Below are 8362 nucleotides of genomic sequence, written 5' to 3' on the forward strand. Positions count from 1 at the left end.
CTGTGCTTTGCTGAGCTTGTTCTAAGTAGGTGCTTTAGACCACTGAGCCATCTCTCCAGCCCTGAGTGTGTATATTTTAACTAACATAATTTTACATGCTTATTTTGGGTGATGTGACATTTCAGTACATGTGCTTTGTGCATAGTAATCAAATCAGGCTAACTGACATCCATCACCTCAGATATTTTTATTTATTCGTGTTTAGAAACACTAATAGCTTTTTTTAAAAACTTTTTTTTTAAATGTGTTTAGTACAGGGTCTTACTACACAGATTGGACTCAGTGATTCTCCTGTTTTCAGCCTCCCAAGTTTCAGTCCCTGTGTCAGCCCACCCCAGGGACAGGGCTGGTATGGCATGCTGGGGATTGAACCCCAGCCGCTGTGCTCTACCTTAGCAAGGCATTTTTATTATTACTATAGTTGTTGTTTGTGTGTGTGTGTGTGTGTGTGTGTGTGTGTGTGTGTGTGTTTAGGGAAGGGCCTACGGGGTGTTCAGGGTCTCACTACTGTATCAGATTCACAGGGGCACGCCACCGCACCCAGTCTCAGTTGCCATTTTAGCTGGCCCCAGGGGTGAGGCCAGCACTGCAGGCCTAAGGATTGAACCTCTGGCCCCTGTGCCTGCTTGCAGGTGCTTTAATTCACTGAACTATTTTAAGCAGGCACTTTAGTTCACTGAACTATCTGGCCAGCCCAGCTATTTTCAGATATAAAATTATTAACCATTTTTATTGTACCATGGTATAGAACAATAGAAGTTACTGCTTCTGTGTAACTGCTTTCCTATACCTGTTAACTGTACTTTTCCCATCACCCTCTTCACAGTTTACTTAAGTTTTAGTAATCACTATTCCATGATCTGTTTCTATAAAATTAACTTAATACCTTTTGCGTATAAGTGAAACCTGTAGTATTTTTCTTTCTGTGCCTGATTTGTTTCACTTAACAAAATGTCTGTGTCGGGGCCGGGGAGATGGCTCAGTGGAATAAGCGCTTCCCTGGCAAGCACAGGGGCCTGAGTTCAATCCCTGGTTCCGCCAAAAAAAAAAAAAAGAAAAAAAAAAAAAAAAAAGTCTGTGTCTATCCATGTTCCTATAAATAACACATTTAATTTTTAATGACAATAATGTTGCGTGATATATGTGTACCACATTTTCTTTATTCATCTGTAGGTAGATACTTTGATTGCCTTAGTTGTTGTGAATAGTTCTGCAGTAAACATAAGTGCAGGTGTTTTCTTTGATATATTTTAGTTTCTGGGACATTTGGCAGCACTATTTAAAAATTATTAAATAGGAATATATTTCTGCTGGAATTAAATACAAAGGTAGTAAAATAGTTTTGAACTCTTCTGTGATGAACTGTTAGTGTATTAAAAATAATGAAGGATGGGGGCTGGGGAGATAGCTCAGTAGAGTAAGTCCTTGCCTGGCAAGCACAAGGTCCTGAGTTCAATCCCCGGTTCTGCAAAAAAAAAAAAAAAAAAAAAAGAAGAAGGCTTGAAACCTTTGAATTTCCTATTTAATAGCTTAAAAGAAATTCTTCATATGCATGTAGTCAGGAAATGAGTAGAGACTATTCAGTCCTTTGAGGAAGTGAAAGTGGAAAACATTCAAGCTTTTGTAGTTTTCTTGTCAAATCATGAGATTTTTAAAAGTAAATTTCATTAGAGGTAGGTGAATGAAGATGCAGGTAAAAACAGTAAGATGCCAGATAAGGTGGCCCATGTCTGTAATCCTAGCACTTGGGAGGCTGAGGCAGGTGGATTGCCCTAGGTGTGAGGCCAGCTTAAACTAGAGTGATTCAAGGTCAGCCTGAAATACATAGTGAGTGCTTGCCTTGGCAGCAAATACACGAAAATATATAGTGAGACTCTCTCACAAAACAACAAAAAACCAGTAAGGTGAAGAGCATACCAGTTATTGGTGAGATTTTTGAAACTAATCATTTCTTAGGCATTTGGTTCACCTGCCTGTATGAAGAGATTAAATCTGATGGGCTGTTAATCCTTACCAAGTGGTTTTTGTTTTGTTTTGTTCCCCCCCCCCACCAAGTGACTCATTTGTAGGAAAGATAAATATGTAGACAGATAAATGTAGTACTTTGTGATGAGGGTTCTTCAGTATGTATATGGTATAATACTTCATGAAGCAGCAGTTTAGGTACTATAACATTTTGCTTGCTTGCTTGTCTGTTAGTTATGGGTTGTCACTAAGTAGTTCAAGGTAGTTTTGAACTCACTGTGTAGGCTGACTGGCCTGAAACTTGCTGTGATCCTCTTGCTTTAACCTTCCAAGTGCTGAGATTAGAGTCATGTGCCACAATGCCCAGCAAGTACTGCAACTCTTAAGAGACCTGAAGCCTTAAAAATGAGGTGAAGAGAGTACTGAGAAAATAACTGCTATACCAAAGCATTTAAGAAATCATTATAGGACCACCCCCCCAAAAAAATAAGAAAAGTAATCTCAGATTTAAAAGAACACTAAGATCCGACAGACACCCTTATACTGGTGATTGAACCCAGGACCTTAACACAGAACTACGCTCCTTCCCCAGTTAATTATATTGTTTTGAGACAAGATCTTTTGAAGTTGCCCAGGATGATCTTGAACTTGCTGACCTTATACTCCTAGAGTGCTGGGAATATAGGCATATGCCACCACACCCAGCTAGGTAGAGATTACCACTCATGCTATTCCCTGACAGATTTCACTAGCCCTTCATGAATTTTATTCATGCAAAATTATTTTTATAAATTGTAGGACAAACACTTCCCCTTCGCCAGGATTTGTTTTTAGACATTATTACCTTTTCTTTCATGAATGGTGGTGTTAGGAGGGTTTGTTTTGTTTTGTTCCATATAGCCAAATAAAATTGGTCACTTGGGTTGGTCATCAAAACAATTTTTGAAATTGTATAACTTGATGCAGTTGGAGTTTGAAAACACTAGGTCTGGTGATACACAAAGTCAGGCAATCAGGAAAAGCCCTGGATCATATTAGGAATGTGAGCCATTGATGTAGGTGATTTACAACTTAAGAATAAATGGGCTTGGGGCTGGGGAGATGGCTTAGTGAAATAAGCGCTTCCCTGGCAAACACAAGGGCCTGAGTTCAATCCCTGGTTCTGCCAAAATAAATAAATAGGCTAGGATTTATTTATTTATTTTTTTTTTTTAGGATCTTTATTATAGAGAAAAAATGTTTCTTCACCCACAGTCCACTTTATAGTGTGATGAACAGAGTAAGCAAGAACTGGAATTTTACTGCCGTTAGCATTAGTGGAATTAAATATAGGTCAGTTAGAGAAAAACTACAGGCCAGGATTGGCCAGATAGCTCAGTGGACTAAAGCGCCTGCTTAGGCAGGCAGAGGGGCCTGAGTTCAATCCCTGGCGTGCCATGCTAGTCCCACCCCCAGAGCACATTGAGATGGCTACTGAGACTGTGAGTGGTGGTGCATGCCTGTAATCTCAGCACTTGGGAGGCTGAAAACAGGAGGATCACTGAGTCTGACCTGTGTAGTAAGACCCTGTACTAAATACATTAAAAGAAAAACACTACAGGCCAGGTATGGTGGTACATACCTGTAATTCCAGCACTCCAGAGGATCATTTCAAATTTTAAACCAGCCTGGGCTACAAAGTAAACTTAAGACCAGCCTGAGTAGAATGACTATCCCAAAAAAAAAACAGTCTATCAATCTACACAGCTATGCTGGTTTTTCTTTACTGTTTATATGTATGAGATATATATGTGTGTGTGTGTGTGTGTGTGTGTGTGTGTGTGTGTGTGTGTATATATATATATATATATATATATATAAATTCATGGTATCTTCTACCACGTTGACCCTTATTTTGTACAGGAAATTACTGCATCTTTACTTCATTTTTCAAGTTTTATACACTTACGCTCTTCTCAAATATTCTCACACTTACTCCCATCCTTGAAACTGACTGAAGATTTTTGTCTCCATTGAGATAATAAACCAGTCAGAATCAAAACTTTCTTGGTTCTCATTGAAATACTAAGTACCTACACAGTACTGTGCCTTCCTATCTGTTAGGTGAACTGGTGGTGTGAAGTTTTGTATAGTTTAAGGAAACCTGATGAATCGGCAAGTCCATGAAATCCTACTCCTTTGTATGAACTTGTCAGAGGTGTTTTTTTCCTCTGCAGCAAAGGTAGCATCAGATTTTCCTTCTCTCATGGGGCGTTGAAATGCACCAAAACAACTTCTGATCACAAATTCTCTTCACATCACTACCTCATTTCTGTGTTCTTCAGCAACACTTTTCAAAAGGAATTTTCATTGCTTATCGCCTCCAGTTCTTTTTCTTACAGATCTGTTGTACATTTTTAGCATTGCCCCTATCCAGCATGCTTTAACACTTAAGTGTTGCTAAATCCGGTGGTATTTGCTGTCTTTCATCTTGATAACATTTAATACAACAGTTGGGTCAACCTTGAAACATTGCTCTGCCTAACTTCTGGGTCTCTACATTTTGTAGGTTTGTTTTGTTTTTGTGGTACTGAAGATTAAACTCAGGGCCTTTGCACGGAGCTACATCTACAGCCCTTTTTTATTTTGAAGCGGGATCTCATCAAGTTGGATAGGCTGGGCTCCAACTTGTGATCTTGCTTCAGTTTTCCAAAATGGTGCAATTGTAGGCGTGCTTCACATGCAAGGCTTATCTTCTAGTCTGAGAGTTTTGTTTTTGGCAGGGTCTTACTATGTAGTGCAGACAGGCCTTGAACTTGCTTTTACTATAACCTCAAACAGCAATCCTCCTGCCTCAGCCTGCCAAGTTCTGGGATTACAGGTATGTGCCACTATGATTGGCTCTAGTCTTTAAAGTTATGGTTTGGGCCAGTCAGATAGCTCAGCAGATTAAAGCACCTCAGCAGATTAAAGCACCTGCTTCAGAAGAAGCAGGGACCAGGGTTCCATCCCTGGTCATGCCCTGTCCCAGGGCGTGCTGAGACAAAACAGTTGAGACTGGGCGTGGTGGCACATGCCTGTAATCCCACTGCTTGGGAAGCTGAAAACAGGAGAATCAGTAGAAGTCCAATCTGTGTAGTGAGACTCTATGGATCCTATACTAAATACATTTTTTAAAAGAAGTTATGAGGGACTTACATAGCCGAAAGCAACATGCAGACCTCTTCCCTTTTGTGGCCATGGCTGGAGTTGCAGCAGCCAAAATCAAGTTTAATCTTCTTGTGACTTTGCAGGAAAATTACGTCTTCTCTTTCCAAAGAGCTGAGACAGAAATACAGTGTTTGCTCTATGCCCATCTGAAAGGATGATGAAGTTCAGGTTGTGCAAGGACACTATTTATTTGTGTGTGTGTGTGTGTGTGTGTGTGCGTGTATGCATGCGTGCATGCGTGTGTGTGTGTGCTCTCGCCCATGTGGCCAGCTCAGCCCACCAGGGGACGGGGCTGGCTGGCATGTGGTGCTGGGGGACTGAACCTCGGTTCCTGTGCTTTGCTAAGCTTGTTCTAAGTATGTGCTTTAGACCACTGAGCCATCTCACCAGCCGCCTGTGCAAGGGCACTATAAAGGTCAGCAGATCAGCAAAGTAGTCCAGGTTTACAGGAAGAAGTATGTCATCTACGCTGAATGGGTGCAGCAGGAAGAGGCAAATGGCACAGCTATCCATGTGGGCATTCACCCCAATAAGGTGGTTATCACCAGGCTAAAACTAGACAAAGACCGCAAAAAGATGTTGGAACGGAAAGCCAAGTCTCACCAAGTAGGAAGAGAAAAGGGCAAATACAAGGAAGAAATGAGAAGATGCAGGAATAAAGTTCTCTTCTGTGCAACTTTAAACTGCTAAAATGAAAAAAAAATTTTCTTTCTATACTCATATCTTTAGTTGATCTTATCTAAGCCCTTGGATTTAAATAAAATTTCTGTCTTCAGTGTTAATCTGTGCCATAAAATACAAGTTCATATATAGCTATTTAACATCTCCACTTCAGCGTCTGATAGGCACTTAAATGTTAATGTGTTCAAAAAGTTTCTATATGTGGATTCTGCAGACAGATTATTAGAATTCATCACAGCTTAATAAGATAGTTAGATATAATTTATGCCAGCAGTTAAACCATCATTTAAAGTAAATAATACAACAGGGTGGGGTAGTAACACTCCTGTAATCCCAGGAGGTTGAGGCAAGATTCTGAGTTGCAGTCCAGCCTGGGCTAGTTTTAGCAAGACCCTACATCAAAATATAAAAAGTGAGGTGGGGGTCTGGAAGAGGAAGGTTGAGGATGTTGTAGCTCAGTGGTAGAGTTCCCCTAGGTTAATTCCTAGTATCATTAATAAAAATAAAGGAAATAATATGGCTTAACATGGATTAATCCAGTGGTGAATCTATTTCCAGGTGTGTTGGGAGGTGGGCCTGGTCAGAAGAGACTTACTGGGGGGTGTGACCTAGAAGGTTATATTATTTACCTGCCTGACTCTTCCCTTCACTCTCCTTCCTGGCTAAGGTGACTTGAGCACTGAGACCTTTCACTATGTCCTTCCTGCCTGCTGACTGACCATGGACTGAATCTTCCAAGACTGATGGACCAAAATAAACAGTTGCTGGTGTTGGATAGTGTATCTCAGCCACAAGAAAAAAAAAAACTATGACATAAAACAACATGAGCTGAACAATGGCTACAATGTCCAGCATATTGAAGGCCCTTGGTTCAGTCCTCGGCCTCACAACAAAGAAATTGAATTTAAAGATAATAAGGGCTGAGTATATAGCTCAACAGTAGAGTGTTTACCTAGCATGCGTAAGGAGCTGAGTTCAATTCTCAGTATATACACACATACACACAGGAACTCAAGTTTTTTGTTGTTGTTGTTGTTTGTTATTTTGGCTGGCTCAGGATGCCTTCAGAGCAGGTCTGGTATGGCTTGAGCATCTGGGGATTGAACCACAGCAACCTGAAAATGAGTGCTCTGTTTATGTTTAGTCAATCACTTAAACAACTGAGCTAATGGGCAGGCCCCCAGGAACTCAAGATTTTAATGGAGGGAATTTCAAACTCTGTTTGTGGTCTCTTTACTGTTCCAGGAATTGAACTCAGGACCTTGTACTTGCCAAGCAGGTGCTGTGCCGCTGAGCATATAGCCTCACCAGGGAAATTTCAAAACTTTAGGCACATGTTAAAGAAGACCTAAGTAAGAGATACTGTGCTCATAGTTTTGAAGATTTATTATAAAGATGTCAGCTCTCCCATACTGATTTGGATTCATTGTTATTTCAACCAATATCATGACAGAATTTCACCCTCAAACTTAAAATGATTGCTTTAAAATTTGCAAGAGAAACAGTAGGCAAGGCCTTCAATAAAAGTTTATTATTGGACACTCATTCTCCTGCCTGCCTTGGCTTCAGCACATTTTCCTCTACCATCCTAATACAGTCTTAGAGGCAGCCAACCATGGGCTGAAATCAGGAATAAAAATAAACCTCTTTAAGTTGTGTGTGTTGGGTATTTTGTCTCAGCAGTGGGAAAGTGAGTAAGACAGTGTTTTATTATCTCACATAAGTATCTGGAGATTGGTAGTGCTAAAGCTGGCTTTGCAGCTCAGTACTGTGCCAGGTTTTTTTTGTTTTTTTTTTTTTTTTGCTGTGCCATTTTCATTATATTGACACATGACCTTAAGGTCACAATATAATTGCTCCAGCTTTACATCCTCACAGCCAACATCCCAACCAGTAAGTGAGGGGGTAGACAGCAACCTGTTTTTCTCTAGAAACCTTTTCCCGCCAGGAGCATGATGCACACCTGTACTGCCAGCACTTGGACTTGTAGAAAATCATGTCTTTGGCCAACCTAGACATACTGAGACTGAATCTCAAACAGCCAAATCAAACAAAAAGGACACACACACACACACACACACACACACACACACACACAAAAGAAAGAAAGAAAAAAACAACCCTCTAAGGCTAGGGATAGATACAGTTCAGTGACACAAGCACCTGCCTTGCAAGGGCAAGGTCCTATGAGTTTGATTCCTGGTGCTGGGGGGTAAATCCTCTAAACTGAACAACAACAACAACAACAACAACAAAAAACTTCGAAGAAAAAACTGCTATACTGTGAGGGTAATCTTAATATTTGCAATACATACATAATCAAAGAATCAGTGTTTTGTATTCTCTTGTGCTATGTAAGATCAATAAAAGAATGGTAAAATAAGAATAGGTTATTTTAAAAAGAAAAAGGCTCAACAGCCAAACATGGTGGTACACACATACAATAGCAGCACTAGAGAGGCTGTGACATGAGGGTTGCAAACTGTAGGATAGCCTGGACTACACAGTGAGTCCCTGTCTAACAAAA

This window comes from Octodon degus, unplaced genomic scaffold, assembly GCF_000260255.1.
Source record: "Octodon degus isolate 3935 unplaced genomic scaffold, OctDeg1.0 scaffold00107, whole genome shotgun sequence".
Classification (NCBI taxonomy): domain Eukaryota; kingdom Metazoa; phylum Chordata; class Mammalia; order Rodentia; family Octodontidae; genus Octodon; species Octodon degus.